Below are 24974 nucleotides of genomic sequence, written 5' to 3' on the forward strand. Positions count from 1 at the left end.
TCTGAACTTGCCCTTGTCCAGATACTGCATTGTGCCACCTGCTTCCATGGAGCAACCCCAATTCTACGGACGCAGGAACCCACTCGCCTCTGCCGTGCCTGTCAAGCAGAATAAGCGAAAGGCGGTTGCCGTTTCCACGCAAAGGCAAAAGCGACAGGCTAAGGCCAATAAAGAAAACCTTCTGCTGACCCCAAAGGCTAAGGGTTTTCATAGACGTCAGCCTTATTATGTCAAGAAGATATACGGTGATGTACTCTCGACGCATCAATTGGCAGCCAACCCATCGAACTCATAGACCACTTCCTCACATACGCTTCGACGACTCTGCCGCCGCTGTCCCGGAAATCTTCAGCCTGTCTTCTCCACCCCTCATCCTTGACGCTGCCGCCGCCCTCACGGAAACCCACAGGCCATCTTCTCCAGTTCTATCCAACGACGCTGCCTCTGAAATCCACGGGTCACTTTCTCCTTTGCTCTTAGACACTCTGCTTCTCGCCCGGAAATCCAAAGGTCACTTTCTCCATCCCTCTTTGACGACGCTGCCACTTCTCCTCTACCGGATATCCACAGGTCACCTCCTCCACTCTTCTTCGATGTCGCTGCCGCTTCTCTCCATGGAACCCCCATCTCATCCTCCATTGCACCCATCCACCCAGATGCTCACACGCCATGCACAAGAAGCAGCTCGTTAGACTGGATGCTGAATGGGATAACTGTGGATCTCCCCGGGATTTCTATTGTGCTAGCAAAGATAGATCTGCTTTTGGAGACAATGCTAAATGTGGAGTAACGGATGCTACAAATGGATCAACGGATGATACATATGGATCAATGGATGGATCGATAGATGGAGAAGATAGAGACTGACATAGCGGGCATACATTATTTGCTCGGTGTTAATGCCCCTGTTTCCCCGACGCTGGAGCAGGGGGGTGACATGGATGTGATGAATGGGACCTTCGACCCCCTTCCATCACCAAGCACACCCCCTCCACCAGAAGAAGTAGTGTACATGTATGCCGTTGAGGAGGACATGACAACCCCGTCAAGACCACGCCAGGAAACAACACGGCGACCAAGACTGGAAGAAAGCTTCCTCCCAGACAACCTACCATCGCCCGTCGCCTCAAGCACACCCGCTCCCAAAAGACCTACAGTCGCTCGCATCGATACGGTGACATCACCCTGTACGATCTGCCACCGGCGCTCAGGGAGAAGTATACGGTGAAGAGTGCTGGTGCACCCCACAAGTATGCCTTGTTACTTTTTAAGCACCATGTTCCCTACTCGTTGTACTGCGACTGGGCCTTCAAAGTGAACTACGACGGAAATCGCGTAAAAAAGGCACTTCCTGCCAATTTAAGACGGAACATTCGGGATGAAATGTGGCGCTTTTATCCAATTACAGATCCTGTAATGAAAGGCGTTCGAGACCGAATTAATGGCGTTTTGCGCCATGCAAGGAATCGGCCATGGACGGACAATGTAGAGAACTTTCTGTAAGACCATACTGTTTGCTGCCCTTGAGGACATTAGTGGACAGTTTTACGCACCATCCCACTGTACTGTATATGTTTTTTTAATAAAGGAGATGTTTCGTTTGTATACTGCATTTTATGAATAAATTTTTTTTTGTACTGTAATCACAGGTAAGACCATAATGTTGTGCTGAACTGTATTGTACTCTACATGTTTTGACCTGCTGTACTTAAATAAAGGAGATGTTGTTGTGTGTTTTTTTACTTGTATTTATACAGAAATGTTTTAAGTTGCTGTCCACACACACAGGACATGCACAATTCCAGTCCCTGGGGGCCGCAAACAGGCATGGTTTTCAAGGTTGTCCTGAAAACCTGCCCTGTTTGCTGCCCTCGAGGACTGTACTGGTGCAGACTGTTTTGCACACCATCCCACTGTACAGTATATGTTTTGACTTGTCGTTCTTTAATAAAGGAGATGTTGCGTTTTGCTTATTTTATGAATAAAGAATTTGTTTTTAAAACATGTGACTGTAAACCATACTGACTGATATAAATGTTTTCACACATGTAGCAGTAAACCATACACCTGTTGATGTTTTGAATTGCTGTGCACTTAAAATGTTCTACATTGTACAGTATTTGTAAATAAATGTTTTTGTACTTACTCCACCAATAAAAGAACATGTTGATTTGTCTTACATTGTTCCATTTGCTCCTTTGCTACTGTAACCAAATACAGTGTTTCTAGAATGTCGAGGCATACTGCACTGTACACTGTAGGCATGCTCAGTATAAGAGTATTAAAAAAAATAGAAGACACAAACTGTACTGTACTGTATGTACTGGCACTGTATACTGTAGAAGACACATAATGTATGTGATACATGTAGAATAAATGCATAGTTTTTATTTTTTCGGATTTATTACACAGTATACTGTACTGTATATAAAAAAGTATTGTACAGTATACTGTACGGCCGGAAAACATCAGCATACTGTTTCAGGTACAGTATTCTATCCTAATCAATAACAACGGCAACTAAACTGTAGACTCCGGTACGTGGGTTTTTAAATCTGATTCAGCAATGTGCAGGCATTGTTACACAAAGCGATATTATCCATCGAAATCCCTCCATTAGCCGTTTTCTTTTCTGAGGAAAAACAAAAAGAAAAGTTTTACTGTAATGGTCAGCCCCCTAAAGAAGTTCCCAGCCAGTCCCACCAATAATTTTCTCGGGGGGCGTCTCCTGTTCACATGCGCATGCGCCTACCGTCGATGCGATGACACGCATATGCGTTTCAAGAAGGCTCCAATGCACGTGCGCCTAGCGTTCCACCAATTGTTCAGTACTGTATCTGCAGTGCTGTCGAAGCCGCTCAGCCAATGCTATTGCTTACAGGAGAATCGCTTGACTTATGAATCGCACCGATAGTGATACTTTATTGTCAAAATAAAAAAAACACAGAAAATAATACGGACACAATAATCACCATAGAATTTCCCATTCAGCAGGCGCCGGCGCCGGTCCACTGCCAGTCCAGCGCTCTTGATCATCCACGTTGATAGTTTGCAGTGGGACTAGTCCACCTAGTGCAAGCTTGATCGAAACTGCACGCGAAATCCGGCTCAGGCTCAGGGTTGTCACTGACGGCGGGACCGTCATTGGAAGCCGGTGCTGGTGCATTGCTTGGCAGCGACTGTCGTTTCTTAGTTGGTTTTAACACGACCCTTCGCCTTTTGCTGTCATCATGATCATAGATACCGGAAAAATCCGGTGATACACACCAATACCCTCCAACAAATTGTGGCTCAATACGATAAAAACAGGAATCGCTACACAACCTTTTCCTTAATGCACGCTTCCACGTATGAGGAGTTGGCGAAAATTTGTAAAAGTCATAGTTTTCGATAAAATACTGATAAATTTGAACAACCGTTGCCATCTTATCCTCTGTTGCATTAATCGCGGCCCATATCAAATACGCGTAACTTCTGTCGGGTCTTTGGAAAGCGGGCTGCACTTGAACACTCATGGCGGGCGGGTCTCTGGAGAATACTGTAACCGAAACTGGTCTTTGTCTTTCTTTAATATGAAAAGCCTAAATTGATACATTTTTGCAACCTCTTCCTTCAGTCTCAAGGCCAAGTTACAATAGCACACTGTGGTATCTTTTTTAAACGAAACACCTGCAAGTCGACACATTACTAAAGCGCATGCGCATTACAATTCATGAATATCTGCCATCTGGGGGACACGCGAAGCATTGCAACCTATTAAATCTGAACCATTCTCAATAAACGCATCAACCGCGCGTCAGCTGTGCATGACCCGTGGCTGGGAACGCAAAATGAACGCGGCATGTGCCAAGTGAAGAGCGTCGCATTCCAGGAAAAAGCCAGGGAAAAACCGGCGATTTGTTAAAATAAAAGCTGCCGCAGCAGTGTGTTAGGGGGGTGTATTTAGTTAGAAATATTGTTTAGTATTTTTGTTGGCACAACATTGGTACCGCAGGCCCGCGGGTACCCCAGGACTCCCGCAGGGACCCCGGGACGGCCGCGGGGTCAGCTGGGGACACCCGCGCGACCCCCGGTCTCCCTTGGGGACCCCTGCGGGGTCAGCCGGGTACACCCGCCGGCCTGTTGTATGGGTATTGCGCATGCAAAAAAGTAAACAAAGAGTTTTTTCTAAAGGCAGCTATTTTTATCACCTGCCTTTAGCTGGTGCGCTTTATTCAACGCAACTTTCATGTACGATCAGTTTGCATTGCTTAGTGAATCCCGCAGAAGGGCAGGATTCAGCGCAAACAGCTGATCGTACGAGCAAAGTTGGACTTTGAAAAAATTTCAAGAAAAAGCCCGTTTTAGAGCGCTAATTGCCTGTTTGCGCGGCTTAGTGAATAGCGCTCGGTGGAACTTCACGTTCTAAAAGCACTTTGCGCTCTAAAAAAGACTTATCACTGCTTAGTGCATAGCCCCCACAGAGAGAGTGTGAGAGAGACACAGAGAGAGTGTGAGAGAGACACAGAGAGAGTGTGAGAGAGACACAGAGAGAGTGGGAGAGAGACACAGGGCCTCATGCAGTAAGTGCCGAAAAGCCGTTTTTCGCCATTTTTATGCAAAAAATACCTCGACGATTCAATAAGCCCCCATAAGCTGCCAAAAACACAAAAAAATCGACATTTTTTTTGGCTGAAATTTTTTTTCAGGCAGCCGCGCAAAACCACTTTTCGGGCACTTATTGCCAGTTTTTCAAACACGCTCAATTCTAGAAGCCCCGAGCAGGTTTTCGCAGCTGATGGCCACTCTAGAATTGAGATTTTCCCGCAAATCTGTCCCGGCAAAAAAAGTTGACAAGAAGGTGGAGAGAAGTATCAGCAAGGGCAGCGGGACGGCACTTTAAAAAAAAAATGTAGGCCTTTCTCCTGCATGGGATTGATGCCAGGGGTCTCCTGAGCGGATACCCATTTATACCCGCACTGGAGCCCCCCAGCATTCATCCGATGCAGGAAAAATGCATTTACAGCCCACTTCATTACCTTAGCGGCTAACCGCCAGGCTTATTGTGGGTAGCGGGGGTGGGTGAAGGGGGTATTTGGCTCTTGGTGGGTGTTTAGGCCTTGCTCTGGGTTGCGGATGGAGTTACCCCCTGCATTACCTTAGCGGTTAATACCGCTACGGTAATGAAGGGGTTAACCCACCCACTACCCACCCGCACAGCCTAAATATCCATCCTTGGGGCTAATACCCCCTTCACCCACCCCTGCTATCCACAATAAAAACATTACACACTACAGCCCCACTACCCACCTTCTAGGCACTCAATAAACATTACTATTAATAATACACTGCCCACCCCCTGTGACCCAAACAACCTCTATATCCCCCTAACATACAGTACATATATTTATTTGTTGGGATGCACAGGAATGATACTATAGGCCGGCGGTGGCCCTCGGGTGGTCCCCGCGGGTGTCCGGGGGTCCCCGCTTGCCTGCAATACCAATTCTGTGCCCCAAAAAATAATTTAAAAATACATCAATAATTTAAAATAAATACAACCCCCCATTCCTCCCGCCCCCTAACACATACCGTACATATGGATAATAGTGCATTTGCCCATTTCAAATACATTAAGCAGAGTAAATAAAATAAATACATCTCGCACTCACCCCTGCCAGGCTGCCACGATGAAGGCAGTCCTCATCCTCACCCCGTCCCTGCCCTCGGGTGCTGCAAAATATACACAAGAATAAAAAGAGCCAATATAATGTCCTCTAACCCCTTAATCACCTTAGCGGTTAGTAACCGCTATAGTAATTAAGGGGTTAACCCACCCTCACCCACTACCCACCCGGGAGGCCTAACAACCCTCCCCCACTACCCACCCATGAGGCCTAATCACCCTCACCCACTACCCACCCGGGAGGCCTTTTTTGGCGTAAAAATTGTGAAAAGCGGCTTTTTAGCGCTTACTGCATGTGTCCCTCAGTCTGAAATCATGATTAATCAGGAATGCATACTTAATGGTCTGGGTGCATAAGAATAAAATAGACAATTGGAGTCACAGATCATAATTTAGGAAAGACCTTAATAATATAGGTTTACCTTGGTATGGTTGAAGGCTTCTAATTTTCTTGGCCTAAAGTTGAAATGTAATCAAAAACTTGTTTTTATGATGATTACATGGATGAAATAAGAAATGGTCAATAGTAGAAATGAAATGCAGAACTGAAAGTCAGGATTTGAGCTGGTATTGTGCTGTTGTAATGAACAAAATCAAAGAAAAACATACTGAGTTACTCAATATGTTTTAATGTACCTACCAAGCTGCTGAAGAGTTGTTACACAAATGGAGCAGTTTTTTAAAAGATACAGGAACATTAATGAACAGGCAAATCAACCCATTATTAGAGATTGTGCGAAAATTTGAGCGTAAAAAAATAAAATAAATAGGGCAGCAGATCTACAGTAAATGCAGAAATGTATATAACTCATAACATACAGAATGCATCTCAAAAAACCTCCTTAAGGCTGAGTCCTCGGTGGTCACATCGGTGTGAGCACCACACACAGCCCTCCATGGGGCCGGCCCCAGTGGCGGTGTGTGTGTGGGTGCGCAAAGTGCTGTGACGCGTACGCTATTAGGCTGCGGTCCCAGTAACAGCCTGTGCGCATGGCGCGGAGTGCACTGTGCGTGTGAGCACTGCCCCTCAATGGGGCTGGTCCCAGTACGCACCGTCACGCAGAAGGTGCAGCCGCACCGTGCTGCAAGGTTTTTCCCAACTCAATAAAATTGAGTTCAAACCTTGCGACGGGGGCGTGGCCACGCCCCCACCGGCGGTTCACCCAATGAGGGCGAACCAGCCGCGTGATGTAATGGCCACGCCCCCGCAAATCCCAGACCACGCCCCCTCCCGTCGCAAGCTCCCCTCTCCCTGTCAGACCACAGATCGTGGTTAGCGCTTTGCACGCGCCGCCCTCCCCCCGCTGGGCGCGCATGTCACAAACATTACTGGGACCGCAGCCTTAGGGAAGACAATCATTTTGTCTTCTCGTGCAGCGACGCGGTCACGTGGTCGCCGCGCAATCAATGGCAGTGTAGCTATGCCTGTCATGGCTGCGCCCCTCGTCATGGCACAGCCCCTCCGCACTCCCCTATAGACAGCCGATCGCGGCTGTAGTCTCTGCACAGGCTGCCATGCTGCCAGGCGTGCGTGCAGCGGGGAGGACTGGGGCCATAGCCTAAGGGGCTTATTCTCTCTTTACCAAAGAAGCCATTTCCAGCTGCGATTCCTCATTGACTTCAATGGGAAATGTCAGCATTAAATGGCCCAAGAGAGGCCAAGGGATTAACCAATTCAGGGTTTAAATGATGAAAGGTGGGTTTGGGGTTTGTCCCCCCGAAACATTGTCTGTTTTAGGTCTCTGCACAGAGGACTGAATAAATTTGCGGTAACATACCGCTGAAGTGGTTAGTCCCTTGTATGCAGTCGTCTTTTCTTACCTTGAAGACATACCAGGTGGTCACAGGAAAGGCTGACCATGATAGACTTGCACAGGGAACTGGAAAGGGCACCACGAGTGGAGGTGTTTAGATATCCTGTCTTTTTTTGTATGCACATGGTTAAGCCAACTCAGTAAAGTAATTTCTTCAATATCAAGCAGCACATTGCGAAGGGCAGATAGGTTGTAAAATATTTCTATAATAGCTTATTGAAACCCCTCTAGGGTCATATTAGAAGGTGGATGACTGATGCTCAAGGAAAGAACAAGGCAACAAGACAGGGCAGCAAAGTGCAGCACAGGACATGCTTTAGTATAAGACTTAAGGGCTCCTCAGTGCAAAAACAATACTCTTCTGACATGCTGCTAAGCAATATATCTTACAATGCATACCGTAAAATGGGCAGAACATCATTAAAGTTCCTTTAGGATGAGATAGATATTAATACAGTAGCTACAGGTTTATAGTTTTATAAAATAGTGTACTGTATTGGAAAAACATTTTGTAATGCAATGTCTATGAAGTCATTGTTAATATTGTGCTTTTGATTAGAATTCTTCATTAGTAAAACGTTAACGGGAATATTGTGCCCAGTTTAGGGGTCCAGAAAGGTAGCCCAATAAAAGTCAGCATAGGGGTGTGGAAGCAGTGGTGTCAAACTCGGTCCTCAAGGGCCATTAATACGCTAGGTTTTAAGGCTGTCCCTGCGTCAGCACTGGTGACTTATTCAGTGGCTCCGTCATTTTGACTGACTCGCTTGTGATGAAGCAAGGATATCCTCAAAACCAAGCCTGTTGGTGGCCCATGAGGATTAAGCTTGAAACTGCTGGGATAGGGATTACATTTAAAGTCTTATGCAGACAGAGTCAGAAAGACCTCAGAGTACATCCTGAGAGAGAGAGGTCGGAAATGGTAGATATGGCAGAGACTTGCACAATACCTCCAATCAGACGCATTAATAAGGTGCAGGTGAGAAACACATTTAGAGAAAAAAAGAAAAGAGTCATAACATCTAGCTGCACTTTTTTAGACATAGGGTCTGGTTCAATATTGTCCAAAGTGTCCAATCGCACCATGAACAGCCAAGAAGTGCCATTCAAGTAAATGGCAGTTTTCAGTTGCACGCTTTTAACTTTATTAAATCAGAATCAAAGTGAAAATATAAGGAAATACGTTATTGCTAAAGGAGCAAAACACAAAACACTTGACAGAAGTAGAAAATACCAAATAAAAGCCTTTGGTCTGATATAGTATATAGTTTTGTAGAGAATAGACAAATTGAGCAGGCTAGGTGGGCCTAATACTTTTTATATGCCATCAGTCTCTATGTTTCTATATATTTAACAAACAAAAAAAAACAACATGAATGTAGCTGGTTTCCATTAACCTCCTCAGTGACCTGTAAAGGTACTGAATACATCATGGAGGGTGGCACTTTGTGGGTCCCTTACGATGGTCCCTTACGCTTGTTTTCTAGGGTGTAAGAATGACAGATACGCTGACAGCAAACTAAACAGCAGGTGGAAGTTATTGTATGAGTGCTAGTGCTGGATAGTCATGTCACAGAGGTTGAAGAGATTTTTTTTCCAGCACTGACGGAGTTGAAGAGATTTTTTTTTATTATTATTAGTATTACCTACAGTATTGACGAGTCAAGCAAACTGTTAATGGTACTGGGGATGAAACATAACTTTCCTTATTACTAAAACTACAATGAAATATGATTTTCTAACAAATATTCTTTTAATGCATTTTGTAATGGACACCCATAATATCAGCTCTGGGTGGGATTCAACTTTATATGAATCAATTAAACCCTGGAAGTGAAGAAGTAGGAAGAAGTCTAAATAGCAAAATATGGTATTATTCAATGAGGGTAAAACTAATAATTCTTTCTTGTTGAGGGACAGGAGACTTTATCTGATCATCAAAAACAATATCAAGGGCAAAAACAATTAAGAAAAATAAAATACTGAGTATGACGGCATGTCCACAAACATCTAAACTTCTTCTGCTTATAAAATACAAAGCACAAAACACATAAATAAATGCAAAATACAGAAGGGCTGGACTGATGCTTGCTACAGAGGGCAAAAGAGCAACAGGAGCAAACAAGATAATAAAACTTGTAGGCTGATGCTAATTTGGGATGCTCCTCATGATTGGTGGGGGTGCCAAGACTCACAAAGGAACAAACAAAGGGGGTGAAGATATCAAATGATTATTTCCACAGGGATATACAAATGTCCCTATTGTAAAAAGTGTTAAATACCTCACATTTGCTACACTACCTTGAGCACAGGGGTTATGGAAAACCTGAGATGGGAAAGGTTCTTAAAAGAAGGAGGAGAGTAAGGTACTTACTTTGCTTGTGGCCGTTGAACAGAAATATGGAAAACCGTAGACCCGATCGCAGACCCTCCACGGCCACAAGAACAGTAAGGTTTGCGACCCCGTAAAGCTCAATGCTCGGGGCTACATGCTTTTCAATGATACCCTCAGCATTAATCTTTCACTTGATGGGCCATTTGCTGAGAGAGAAAACCACTACAAACCTTTTAGATGAGCTGCTCAGCCGTCTCTATCTCCTTCTGCAGCCCAGTGTTACATGTCCTGTCCAGCCCCCTTGATGATGTAGATGATCAAATATGGTTATATAGCCTACCCCTCATGATGTAGAGACCAATATAAGGGCACCTACATCATCCAGGGGGTTCGCAAGCCCTGCATCTTATTATCAGCATGTGGAAAGACGCTGCAGATGGAGAGACTTCTACAGACGTTGACAGAGATGGCTGCGCAGCTCATCTAAAAGGTTAGTACCAGTATTTTCTCATTGCAGATGGAACAAAAGGATCAAAGTTCTGGGGTCCCACTCAGAAGCATGGAACCCCACAAAGCTAATCCTCCTGGGCAGCCACAATGCAACCACACTAGAACAGTCAAAATCGCTGCACCGAGAACAGTAAGTCTTGCTACATCTATAAACAAGGGGGATATGAATGAGGCTTTGTCACTTGTGTAAAATTATTTCAGATTTTGCAAGATCAATAAAGATAGCAAGGGCAGGGGTGTGTCATTAAGGGATAAGCTGCATTGCTGAAGCATATACAGACAAGCCCTGGCATGGGTGATTTATAGTGAAGGAATTAGTTTGCAAGCAAGGCAACAGGGTGAGCTATATGCCTGACCTCAGGTATGTATTTTTTCCATTTACAAGATTTCTAACAAAAGGTACTTGACTAAAATAAATATACAGTTGCATAAAACGGTTGCGGTTTTGTATCCAAAATGTGTGTACTGTTTTTTTTTAATGGAAACTGTGGTAATATCCAGCAAAGGGAAATGTGGTAGTATGGGACCAGTGTTTTTTGGGGATGTCCAACCCTTGAGGCACTTGCAGAAATACGGGGAGTGCAGGTAACCGGAAAAATATAAAAACAAATATAGTTTAATATTGTCTAATACATGTGAAAAACAATGAAACCAGCTCGCACGGAATGCACACTCACAATATGAAAGGAGTCATCAGGCATCAAATCCCATAAGGACTTTAATCAATGTACTGTAGCTTTCACCCCACAATGCGTGACATATATTAGACAATATTGCACTATACCTGTTTTTATTTTTTTCTGGTTACCTGCGCTCCCCGTCTTTCTGCAGCTACCACTTTAAAGAACCTTAGATGAAGATTCAACTAGAGTAGAGCGGCGGCCACTGGTTGTATTTTATATTTATAAGTATATATATTTTTTCATTGGTTATTTTCGCATTGCGCATCAGTTACTTTTGTAACATTTACGCTCTATTATTGATCTTATTTCATGTCTTCTTGATTATTTCACACACCTAGAGCGCCAGGTGAATATTTTTTCATGTTCACTTGAGGCACTTACAGTATGTCAACAATTTACAGATGGTGGCTACTTTAAGTTCTATATTCTCAGAGTAGAATGACTTCTGTGATGATCAAAGCACATACAGTATAGCCTCTTTATCATTTTATAGCACAGATACTAGTTTAAAATTCACCGGATATACAGTGCAACTTTAATAATAACAAGGTTTATGCACAACAGTAACAGTCTAATAGACTTTGTATAATAGTGTTTTCTCAATGTAGAAGAAAAATGTATGATATTTCCACATATTCATTTGCAAACCTTGGTAGTAAGGCTGCTCAAGGGAGTCTGACAAAGATGACAGACCTCATAATCCTCACCCACAGTATCATGCTGGGTGAGTGGACTTTCTGTTCTCTCTGCACTGGTGTTTCCAGACATTATCTGTTTATACTTCTAGGTCCTTCCCATCCTTTGAGTTTCAGGCTATGCTTTCCCCTCCCCCCTCCTACATATTGCTATCAACTATCTCCCTCCTGCCTCGTCTACACCCACTTTTCTATCTGAATTTGAATCCTGACTGTCCTCCTTTCTCTCCTCTTTCTCCTGGGTTTCCCATTTTTTCTATTTGTAAAGCAACACAAGTGCACTCAATGTCCTAGATACATCAAGCAGTGGTAAGGAAATCTGAGGTGGTTATCTCAAAATATTAGTACATTTCTAGTCAACTTGCATGTTAGTTGACCAAAAATGTACTATTTTTTGGAAAAATCACCCCAAGTTTTCCTTACCACTGCTTGATGTATCTGGCCCAATTAATTTAAAGCAGGCATACAGTACTTGCAGTTGCTCAGACACTATGGTGTAATCCAGTAATTTGAAAAGAAAGAAGAGTACAGTAGCACTCCAAAGTAATTTTCAAGTGGTTTGTGGTTTATTCAGGATAACCATTAACAATTCGGTCCAGCGAAGTGGATCTTTCTCCCCATTCTCACTTGAAAAGGGTCTCCTACGCTGGACCGAAACATTGGTTTAGCTGAATACACCAAAAACTGCTTCCAGCACGTATTATGGTGGCCTTTACTTAGACCTTGCCTTCCCTAAAAACTGTTCTCTTTCTGACTTCTCTGTACCATTGTCTGCCCCAAGTCTTTCACCTATTCTCCTTTGCTATCTCTGATTTATCTTCCATTGCACCTCCTGTCTTTTCTCTGTGTTTAACGCTCTCATCAAACTTTCTACTAACTGTCTCTCACTCTACATCTCTCCTCAAATTTTGGCTGACTACAAGGTGGACTCTATCAGACAAAAGCCCCTCTCTGTGCCTTCTTCTACACCTATTCTCCACAATCTCCCTTCCTCTACACCTTTTCTCTATCTATTCTGTTTCTGATGCATGCACTCACATTTTCAACTCTTCCCTCTCCTCTGTTATATTTCCTTTCCCGTTTGAATATGCCTTTTGCCTCTAAACTTCTGGAATAGCTTGTATAATGTGCCTACTTTCCTCAGCTTCTATGCTCTCCTACGGCCTCTTAAATCCAGGTGTTGCACCGCTCAATAAACTGAAACAGCACTCACCAAAGTAGGAATCTACTTCCACATTGCTAAATCCCAAGGTTATTACTTCCTTCTCATTCTACTCGACCTGTGTACAGTCTTTGATACTGTTGGCCACCCACTTTTCCTTCATTATTTTCATTCCCATGTTATTGGGGATAAAGCCATCTCCTTAATTTCTTCCTACCTCTCATCTGTCTTTAGTGCGTTTATTGATCTCTTCTTCTTCCACTGTTGATCCATCTGTTGGTATACCTCAAGGGTCTGTTCTGGAACCTTATCTCCCTGTACCATCTTTCTTATTCTGTTAATCACTTAGGACATTAGTGAATACAAAATAGACCTGTATGGCACCAAGGATGACAGTCCCAATGTTTGTAGACGGCAAACAAATTGTCCATCCGTGTATTCCTCCTGGTCTGTTATGCCGACGTGTGGTTTCTGATGATTCTCGTGGTTTTCGAGAACATGTGAATGAAAAATACAGAAACAAAGCACCAATAGTGCATTATCTTTGACCAATTGGTTAGAGGTAAACAGGACTGCAATTCATGATGAGCTGAACACTGCAGTGCTGCAAAAAATATTCCTCAAGAATACAATCTATTGAATTTTAAAACAATAAAATATTGGAATATGATAATATGCTGCAAAGTGAGCTTTGATGTGAATAAAGTTCCTATAGATCCTGATATGATCAACTCTCCGGTGGGTTAAAACTGAAATCCTACTTACAATTAGCCCCTAAAACTCGCTCCTTGTACTGTAAGTAGGTTTCTTTATGGCTGGAATCTCCCAGCTGTTCCCTCCGTGTGAGGCGGTGTCCTCCTCGCGTCCGCGATCAACGGCTGCATGCCTGGGGATCAAAAATTTCCTTCACGGCTGCACCTGATCATGTCACCGCTCCACGGATTCATCTACAGTGTCCCTGAGAGTCCAACAATCACACTACTCATTTCAAGACCTCTCTGTCTCTTTGTCATGGGTTAGGGGTGATTTTTGGACTCTCAGGGACACCATAGCTGAATCACATCCAAATTGTAAAGAAGTGATTTCTCAAAGTAATGAATACTATCTAAACTCATTTTAAATTTAATAAATTACGAAAAAGTAGTTAATTCTGTTTACACCTTAGCAATTTTTAATGCATAGGAAGACAAATTCCCCATTAAAGTCAATGAAATGTCAACCGAAAACACCCTGATCGGATGTAGAATAAGTTACAGTGTTGAAGAAGCGTACATTGATATTTTAAGTAATGTTTATGAGAATGCCACATCAACCATTAGATTACATGAAGACACATTCACTATAAAAATGTTGAATAACTGAGTCACTTGTGATTTGCATCCAACATACTGTAGTAATTTGTGCTACATGTTCAGAAGACCGCCAGCAACAAATCATAGAAGTCACAAAAGCAAGTAAGAAGGTGGACCTCCATATAAATCTCAGCAAGACCAAATGACGTGTCCACTCTACAAAGATCAAAATTAATGGAATAGAACTAGAAAATGTAAAAAAAAAAAACAAAACAATGTCTACCTTGACCAGTAAGTACTAATTAATAAGAACCTTTTAAATAAAACAATAGGAGATGGAATGGAGCACATTTGGAAGAAACAAGACAATCTCTGAAGGCAACCTTGCACTGTGACACAAAAGCAATGTGTTCAACCAGTGTACTCATTAATGGCTGTGAAATTTGGACCATAAATGTAAAGATAATTCAGACATCTCAAGCAACTCAAACAAGTATACTGCATATTATTACAGTACCTGCAGAAACAGAAAAAAGAAAGGATAGGTTTGGAAGCAAACAAAAGTCTGTGACATCATCCAAAGGGTATGGCAGTGGGTGGGACATATCGCAATAAGAAATTACATTTGTTGTGCAAAGATGGAACTTGACTAGATTCTCTAGGGATATCAAAAACCAAGACCACTACCAAAAGTAAAATGCAAAGATAAAATCAGAAAACATGCTAGAGCAAGATGGAGAAGAGAGGATTTCAACTGCATGATCATCGGGAGGCCTTCATCCAGCAGTGGATCAGCAAGGGATGAAGACAACTTTATGCACAAACATTCACAATCTCACTCACGCTTGTAAATCTCAATTGTTTCCAATGTGGATGTGTGAAAAGAAAAATATGCACAATAGTGAAGCCAATTAACTGGACAGTGAATCTGAAGGTAGATATTAAACTCACAGATTCCCTTTAAATGTATGGCATGACCGAGACCCAGTCGCTCTCTGACAGGAGCAATCGTGTAGTTACAGCCGCGGCCCCTTTTATTCTAACACTTCACCGATATTGTCCGGTGGCTTTTTCCGAATGCCACGCGCTTCGCCACGTTCGTGCGGCGTTCGTGCCGTATTCATGTCGCAATCATGCCGGCGTCCACCGTGCTTGTTCTGTTTAATGAGAATGTTTCGGATTTAATTGGTTGCAATTCTTCGCGTATCCACCAGGTGGCAGATATTCATGAATTGTAATGTGCATGCGCTTCAGTAATGTGTCGACTTGCAGGTGTATAAAAAAACCACAGTGGTCCTTTGTGAATTGACTTTGGTTCTGAAGAAGTTGTACAACATTGTATCTATTTAGGCGTTTCATATTAAAAACTAAATGCAAACTGTCTGGTGTTCTATTCCATTGTCCAGAGAGGTCCAGAGATGAATACATCACTGCAGTCCGTGTTGTTCAGAAATCCCAACATAACATACGCTTATTTAATATGGTCAGCAATTAGTTCAGCAGATGATAAGATGGCCACAGTTGGTCAAATTTATCAATATTTTATCGAAAATTATGACTTTTACAGATTTTCACCAGATGCACTGGGGTGGAAGTGAGCGATAAGGAAAAAGTTATGTATCGATCCGCGGTTTTTTTGTATTGCTCCTGCACCCGGAGTTTTTTCGTGTTGCCCCCGAATTTTCCAGTACCTTTGTAAAACCAACTAGGAATCGTCAGTCCCAGGCAAGCAATGCGCCAGCGCCAGCACCGGTTTCCAATAATGGTCCGATCGTCTGTGAAAACCTGCTGACCGGCAACCCTTGCTATCAGCCCCCGCCTGGATACCTGCAGCCTGAGCAGGATTTCACGTGCAGATACCAGCAAGCTTGCATGTACCAAAGCGATTTCCAGCTTCATAAGCTGGCAACTACAGGTCTAGCAGGACCGCTGTCACCTGTCAACTACGTGTATAATCAAGACTGCAGGACTGGCAGTGGCTCGGCGCCAACCAAATGGCAAAGTCTATGGTGGGTACAGCTGCAGTATGTAATTATTTTTTTACCATATCAATATCAATGCACAGTAAAGCGATTCTCCTGTAATCAATCACTTTGCTAATGGTTATTTAGTTCTTGTAGTCACAATTTGCCAAAATGTAGTCCAGCAATATCATTGGCTGCGCAGCTTCTACAGTTAGGCGCATGCGCATTGGAACCTTGTTGAAACGCATACAGTATGCATCTCATCACATCTAGGCGCATGCGTGTACTGTAAGAGACGCCCCCCGAGAAAATAATTGTTGGGAATGACCGAGGGGACTGCAGGGACTGACTGTGGGAACTTCTTTAGGGGATTGACTAGTTTGAACTAACCATTACAGTAATACTTTTATTTTTCTTCCTCAGAAAAGAAACTTTGTCATCGGGCTGCGAGCGACAAATGGAGGGATTTCGATGGATAATATCACTTTTTGTAACGATGCTTGCACACTGCTGAATCTGAATCAGTGCCATTTTTATTGATTAGGATAGAATAACTGAGCTTTTTTACGTACTTTTTTACATACTGTACTGTATAATAAACCCCAAATATAAAAAGTATGCATTTATTCTGTACATGTACAGTATTAAGTACACTACTGTATGTGTGTTCTACTCTAATAATAATACAAATACGGAAAATGCGTTTTAATACTGTTTTGATGTACTGTAATACGCAGTAAGTAAAAAAAAAGTATATTTTAAAAAAGCAGCAATTTATTTTATTGGTGGGTGCAGTAAGTACAAATACATTAATGGTGTCCAATACAGTACAAACATTGACAGTATGAATACAATCTACAACAATCAACATTATATTTATTGGTGGAGTACTGTGAATAAAAAAACATTAATGGTGTACTGCAATAAAAAACATACAGGTATATTTAAAAAAACATATTTGAATACAATTTTAAACAATCAACAAGTCAGAAATGAGTCAACATTTTAACAGACGAGCAATCACGAAGCGAATTCGATCCCCAGCAGATTGTCCTTCCAGGGCCGATGCCTTGTATGCCGCAAAATGCCATTAATGGAGTCTCGCACGATTTTCATTAAAGGATCGGTAATTGAAAAATAGCGCCGCAATTCCTCCACAATAGTCTCTCAAATTTTCAGGAAGAGCCTTTTTCTCGCGATTCCCTTCGTAGTTCACATTGTGGGCCCACCCTAAGTACAACGAGTATGGCACGTGGTGCTTGAAAATTAACAAGGCATGCCTCTGGGGTTTACAAGCACTTGCAAACCTATACTTCTCCCTGAGTGGCTGGGGCAGCTCGCGCAGGATGATATCGGGGACCGTCTCAATACAAGCGTATGTGAGTTGGATTCTGGGAGCGGGTGTTCTTCTGGGAGCGGGTGTGCTTGAGGCAGCGGGCGAGGGTAGGTTGTCTGGGAGGATGCGTTCCTCCTGGCTTGGTCTCCTTGTCAGTGTTGTCTCGTGGTGTAGTCTTGACAGGGTTGTCATGTCATTTTCGTCAACAGCATACATAAACACATAATCTTCTGATGGAGGGGGTGCGCTTGGTGATGGAAGGTTGATGGTCCCATTCATCCCATCCATGCCACCCTCCTGCTCCGGCGTCTGAGGTACAGGGGCATGAACTCCGAGCAAATTATGTATCCCCGCTATGTCAGTCTCTATCTTCTCCATCTGTTTATCCATCTTCTCCATCCGTTGATCCATCTTCTCCATCCGTTGATCCATCTTCTCCATCCGTTGATCCATCTTCTCCATCTGTTGATCCATCTTCACCATCCGTTGATCCATATTTAGCATGGTCTCTAAAAGAAGATCTATCTTTCCCAGCATAGAGTTCCCAGGGATATCGACACTTAACCCATTCAGCACGCGGTCTAACGAGCTGGATCTTGTGCATAGGGTGCATGGGGTGGATGGGTGCATAAGAGGATGAGATGGGGGTTCCCTGGAGATAAGCGGCAGCGTCGTCGAGGAGTGATGGAGGAGGTGTCCTGTGGATTTCTGGGAGAGAAGCGACAGAGTCGTCGAAGAGTGATGGAGAAGCAGCCCTGAGGATTTCCGAGAGAGAAGCGACAGAGTCGTCGAGGAGTGATGGAGAAGGTGTCCCCTGGGTTTCTGAAAGAGAAGTGGCAGCGGTGGCGAGGAGTGATGGAGAAGGTGTCCTCTGGGTTTCCAGGAGAGAAGTGGCAGCGGTGGCGAGGGCTGATGCAGAAGGTGACCATTTGTTTTGCTTTGAGTGTACATCACCGAATTTCTTCTTGACATAATAAGGCTTCTTAAAAGGCTTCTTTAAAGCCATACCTGTAGCCTTTGAAGTCGTCAGAAGGTTTTCTTTATTAGCCTTAGCCTTTCGCTTTTTCTGCATGACAGGCACGGCAGAGGCGAGTGGGTTCCTGCGTCTGTAGAATCGGGGTTGATCCATGGAAGCAGATGGCACAATGCAGTATCTGGAAAAGGGCAAGTTCAGATACAGATCATCGAGTGGGAGGCAATGCAATGTGTGTCACCTTTTATGCATGGCGACGAGGTGAAGGTGTTAAAAGTGGGCGTATTCTAATGTGACTCATTAAAGTATAAATACACCATCCATTTTGTGGATTCACTGCACATTGAATACACATCGACTAAACATCGAATATACATTCTTGTGCTTGTATTTCTTTCAACACGCAGCGATGCCTGTTAAAAAGATTTCTAAGGATTTCTAAGGATCTCAGCATGAGAATAAAGGAGATGTACACGAGAGGACAACGAATTGCGGATATTCAACGCTGGTTAAGTACTTCTGGTTTTGTTGTGCCAGCAGCAACCGTGAGCTATCATGCCCATGGTAAGACCAAAAAAGTAAAGAGGACACCAATGGTAACTACCGCGTAAGTACAGTACTGTATCTATCTATTTTTATTGTTTACCCTGTATATTTATATAACTCTATTCTATACAGTATCTTTCTATAGTTATTGTTATCGCTGTATATTTATATAACTCTATTCTATACAGTATCTATTTATTGTTATTGTTACCGCTGTATATTTATATAACTCTATTCTATACAGTATCTTTCTATAGTTATTGTTATCGCTGTATATTTATATAACTCTATTCTATACAGTATCTATTTATTGTTATTGTTACCGCTGTATATTTATATAACTCTATTCTATACAGTATCTTTCTATTTTTATTGTTATCGCTGTATATTTATATAACTCTATTCTACTGTTGCGGCTAAGCTTAATCTAAAGCTTAACCGCAATTGTTCGGGGCTTTTTTTTTTAGCCGCCGAACTTGGCCGTGCGCCGGCCGTTTCTCCATTCAGTGCTAATGGTGCTGAACAATGGAATATATATATACAGTGGTCGACAAATCACCAAAAAATCTACTCGCCAAACAAAAAAATCTACTCGCCACCTAGTACCACACGTGTGCTGCTTGGGCCAATAGGAGCTCGCCACGATGTTAAATCCACTCGCCCGGGGCGTGCAAATGTATAGGTTTGTCGAACACTATATATATATATATATATATATATATATATATATATATATATATATATATATATATATATATAGTGGATAGATGAGAACAAGGCACTCCGTCAGGTAGATAAAGGTGGGTGCAAATCCTATATAAATCAAATAAGCAATACGATACCGTTTGAGCGAATATCAGAGGCAGCACTGCACAAGGTTGTCAAAAAAAGTTTTGTATTTAGTGTGACATAGTAACCAATGTTTCGGTCCTCCACACGGGACCTTTCTCAAGGTGATGAACAAACAGAGGGCAGTATAACACATATAAATACCCTAAGCAACCAAGACAAACAGGTGCAACACATGATTTAATACATCAATCACTTACATGCTGTATACAGGAACTACCAATTGAAACCAGGCTGTCAGATGTTAACAAGAGCACTGTATCACTCCTGCCACGTAGGTTGCGCTCACTGCACATGTGTATGTCAAAAGTTGATGTATCTGAGTACATAGACTTCCGTCGCGTGTTGCCGAGCCAGTGGAGGGCGCATGTTAACAAAAAAGTGTGACTGCGCATGCGCGAGTCATGTGCTATTGCAGGGAGAAAATTGGTCATGAAAACCAAGTAAATGGCCATTGCGCATGCGCGAACCACCTGAAATAAATAAATAATGCGGAGCTATTTACAATAGACAGCTGACGCGCTGTGACTCACTGTGACTCTCGGTGTGTGGCATTACTGGAGCTGTCAGTCGTGGGAGCCCATGGCCAGTTAGTGAGCTATGTGCAGCCAACCTGTGTCCCAAATAGAGGACTTATATCCATGTTCATAGTCAAGCAAATTAGATCACATAAACAGATAAGGGGGCCATTGCGCATGTGCAAACTGAGTGGGATAGGCTATACCATAATACTGAGTTAAGTTATGGTGAGTAAAAAAAGTGACAAAAACCCTCCACAGGAAAGCAAATATGCAAATACAACTGTATGCTCATCTGCATGTCTTAGGCAGGTCTGCAACCCCACCTTTCCCCATTATCACCCAGCATACAGCACTTCCACTGCAGCAAGGGATTCTGGGAAATGACATGCAAATGAGCACACAGTGTCACTTTTTGCCTCAAAAACCATTTTTAACATGGGTTTTTGTCACTTTTTTTACTCACCATAACTTAACTCAGTATTATGGTATAGCCTATCCCATAGCCTCTTTGCATACCCAGTTAAAATCAACCCCACACTGATGAGACCCATCAAGGTCGAAACGGCTGTCTGTGGGTGGTTTTCTGGGTATGCACCTTAACCTGTGACCATGCAGCAAGCTTAAGCCTATAGGGAACCATGTTAAAAATGGTTTTTGAGGCAAAAAGTGACACTGTGTGCTCATTTGCATGTCATTTCCCAGAATCCCTTGCTGCAGTGGAAGTGCTGTATGCTGGGTGATAATGGGGAAAGGCGGGGTTGCAGACCTGCCTAAGACATGCAGATGAGCATACAGCTATATTTGCATATTTGCTTTCCTGTGGAGGGTTTTTGTCACTTTTTTTACTCACCATAACTTAACTCAGCATTATGGTATATATATATATATATATATATATATATATATATATATATATATATATATATATATATATATATATATATATATATATATATATATATATATATATATATATATATATATATATATATATATATATATATATATATATATATATATAGTTAATATACTCACTTTCTTCATGCAAGACCAATAACCAATAACCTCAGCTGATATGACATGGATCTAATTGCATTCTCTTCACAGGTAAGTTCCTAATGTTGAAACCCTGTGTAAAAGACTGAATCTGGCCTTGTAGAATTGATATAAGTTAGTATGTTTGAATTTAAAAAGTTTTTTTTTTTTTTGTTTTCCTCTTAACTCTGTGCTGTTAATTGACCAAATGGAACAAGCTGACTGATTGGGGAGAGGGAGGGTCATGTGACTGTTTTAGCTGTATATAACAAACACCTCTCCTGCAATCTGCAGGAACTGCAATTGGCATTAGATAGTGAGGCATTTAAAGTGAGGTTTTTAAGTGATAAATACAGTTAGACTACAGTTTGACTAGAGGTGACTGGGGACTGCTTCTTTCTGCAAACTCTTTAACTCAAGACAACAAACGGTAAGCTATTCAGATCACACTATGATCCCATGCTTGCTAACCTGCCTATTTCAACCCCCACCCCTTTACAACTATTTACTGCAGTCTCTCCCAAAACTGACTGCACAATACACTGAAACCATGAACTGACTCTAGCATTACAATACAGCTAAACATTTGACAAGGAACAGGCACACACCTGCTGTTAGTCTGCTCACACTCACTCTGCTCACAACAGCTCCTTGCAGCACTGCCTACCTCTGGCATCATGAACCTGCTATGTATTTTAACTTTTTTCTTTCTCCTGGCCTCATGGAGATGTTACTCCCTCTACCCACTACAAACTCCTCCATCCTGGCCCACACCCAACATCACCATACACCCTGGACTACTCAAAAGCCTTGCACTATCTACTGAATGTTGGTGGAGAACTCTAAAAACCAGCACACCAACCACCGCACACTCAAATAGAAAACACCACAAATTTACAACTTGCAAACAACTACCCAAATTTCTACTCATACTATTACTCTCTTTAGCAGGTGATATTGAAACTAATCCAGGTCCTCCCATTTCAGCTCTGTCCCATGCCCCTGAGAATTCCACCTTTAAATTCCAAAAAGGGCTATCTGTCGCCCATATAAACATCCGGAGCCTGCTGCCCAAACTGGATGAACTAAGGGCATGGTGCCTTATGCATAAACCCAAAGCCATCGTTCTTACAGAAACATGGCTAGCCCCTAAAACCCCTGATGCAAATATCGCCATTCAGGGATACTCCATTTTTAGGAGAGATAGGTCAAAGAGAGGAGGAGGGGTGTTATTTTATATTGCAGACACCTTACAATTTACACTGTTAAATTGCCCACCAAGTCCACCCTCTTTTGAAACTCTAGTTGGCAAAATCTGCCTCCCCTTTCTAAGCCCATCTTGCTTGCTGGCATCTACCGCCCCCCTAAAGCCCCTCTACAATCCTTGACTGTTATCACCCAATTTCTTGGTTCCATTTCCTCTCTGAATGAGAAGAGTGAGCTGCTAGTTCTAGGGGATTTCAACTTCAATTGGCTTGACCCTAAAAACCACAAAATCCAGATACAACTCAAGTCACTTAACCTATCACAACTCATTTCCCAACCCACACGGATAAACCTGAAATCGCATAACCATTCCTTGCTAGACTGGATTCTCTCCTCAAACCCCAGCAGAATCCAATCCTCTGGCATCCTTCCTGATATTTTCAGTGACCATGCAATAGTGTACTGTGTAAGGAAAATTAAACCGCCCCATTCAAGCCCTAAAGTTCTCCTCACTAGAATATTTAAAAACTTTAACCCACAACAGTTTCTGGATGACCTTACCAACTGCCCATGGCACAGAATCGATTTAATTCCCGACCCCGATTCTGCGCTCGACTATTTCCAATCCGAGTTCTTAAAACTCTGCGATACCCATGCTCCACTATGCAAAATAAGGGTACGGGGGGCCCACCTTCCATGGGTTACACCTGACCTTATAGCACTCTACCAGTTCAGGGATGCCTTGTGGAAAAGCTACAAAGTAACTGGCACTACCAAGGATCTCAATCACTACAGATGCATGCGGAACATGTGCACAAGGCAAACAAGGCATGCAAAAGCACAATATTACTCTGACAATCTCCACCAAAATACATCAAACCCAGCTAACTTCTGGAAGGTTATCAACAATATATTCCAGCCTCCTAACCATCAACAACCAAGTAATATCACTAAGGGGGATATTATTCTGACAAACCCCACTGACATTGCAAATGCATTCAATGATTACTTTGTGGGGTGTGCCACTAACTTATTAGCGAAACGCTGCACAAACCCCAAACATGAATCTCATCCTGGGAGTATCCCTACAGTCCCACCCCCTCCCAAAACTGCCCACAATTTTCAATTTAGCCCAGTATCTGAAGAGGAGATTACACAAGCACTCCTCAAACTAAAACTAAGCAGCCAATGTGGACCCGACTTTCTACAATCTAGGTTCCTACGACTTGGTGCCCCAGACATTGCCAAACCAATTGCGTCCATAGTCAACTCTATCCTGTCTGCAGGCCATATCCCTAAGACCTGGAAAACTGCCAGAGTTGTCCCAATCTTCAAAAGTGGGGACAAAAACACTGTCTCAAACTACAGGCCAATCTCACTTCTCCCAATTCTATCCAAAGTCATGGAAAAATGTGTCCACTCCCAATTAAGCGATTTCTACACCAAGACAAATTTCCCTAGCCAATTCCAGTCTGGGTTTCGTCCCAAACACTCCACCGTAACTACACTACCCTGCTAAAAGTTTGCAATGAAATCCAGTGTGGAATGGAACGGGGACAACTCACTGGTGCAGTATTCCTAGATTTTGCAAAGGCTTTTGACACAGTTGATCATGTTATCCTGCTTAACAAACTCCAGAGCTCTGGAATAGGGAAACATGCTTTAAACTGGTTTCAGTCCTACCTATCAGGTAGATCCCAACATGTGTCCATCTCAGGCTCTAACTCCAACCCCCTGGATATCACCTGTGGTGTCCCGCAAGGCTCTGTTCTGGGGCCCCTACTCTTCTCAGTGTTCATTAATGATCTTCCCACAGCTTGTAAGGAAGCCTCAATACACATGTATGCAGATGACACAATCCTATATGCACACAGCCATAGCCTCTCTGACCTTCAACACATACTTCAGTCTGACTTTTTCAGACTCGAAAACTGGATTTCCCAAAACAAACTGTTTTTAAACACTGACAAGACTGTAACAATGGTATTTGGGACCAAGACTAAATTTGTAAAGCTTCCAGTGACTGAGCTCCTGATTAGAACCAATGCTAACACCACCCTAACACCTATCACTAGATTTAAATACCTGGGCTTATGGTTTGACTCCCACTTAACATTCGGGATGCACATTGATACCCTGACAACCGAGACCTATGCCAAACTAGGGGTACTTTACAGGAACAAATCCTCCCTAAGTCTCCTGGTCAGAAAGCGTATTGCACAGCAGATGCTAATGCCAATTATTGACTATGGAGACATAGTATATGGCTCGGCTCCTCAAACCCACCTTAGAAAACTTGACACCCTCTACAATTCAATTTGTCGTTTTGTTCTCCAATGCAACTACAACACACATCACTGCGAAATGCTCAAAGAACTAGATTGGTCATCA

The sequence above is a fragment of the Ascaphus truei genome, chromosome 3 (genome assembly GCF_040206685.1).
Source record: "Ascaphus truei isolate aAscTru1 chromosome 3, aAscTru1.hap1, whole genome shotgun sequence".
NCBI lineage: Eukaryota > Metazoa > Chordata > Amphibia > Anura > Ascaphidae > Ascaphus > Ascaphus truei.